Source organism: Micromesistius poutassou, assembly GCF_964030765.1.
Source record: "Micromesistius poutassou genome assembly, chromosome: 7".
Taxonomy (NCBI): Eukaryota; Metazoa; Chordata; class Actinopteri; order Gadiformes; family Gadidae; genus Micromesistius; species Micromesistius poutassou.
This window is the reverse complement of record NC_140277.1, coordinates 12344431-12344656: the sequence shown is the minus strand read 5'-3', so window position 1 is coordinate 12344656 and position 226 is coordinate 12344431.

Below are 226 nucleotides of genomic sequence, written 5' to 3'. Positions count from 1 at the left end.
TGACCCTTCCGCTGCACTGGCCAACCAATGGCGAGGCTGGAATCATTACTGCGGAACCACTAGCCGATACCGATTGGCTGGTGTTGATGTATAGCAAAAAACATCCCCATTGGTTCATTGTTCGCCAAGCAGTTTACTTTAGTCATTCAGTAAAGTGACTCTCAACCAACGGACCGCGGACCGATACCGGTCCATGCACAACAGAGATTTAGAAATGGGGAAACAA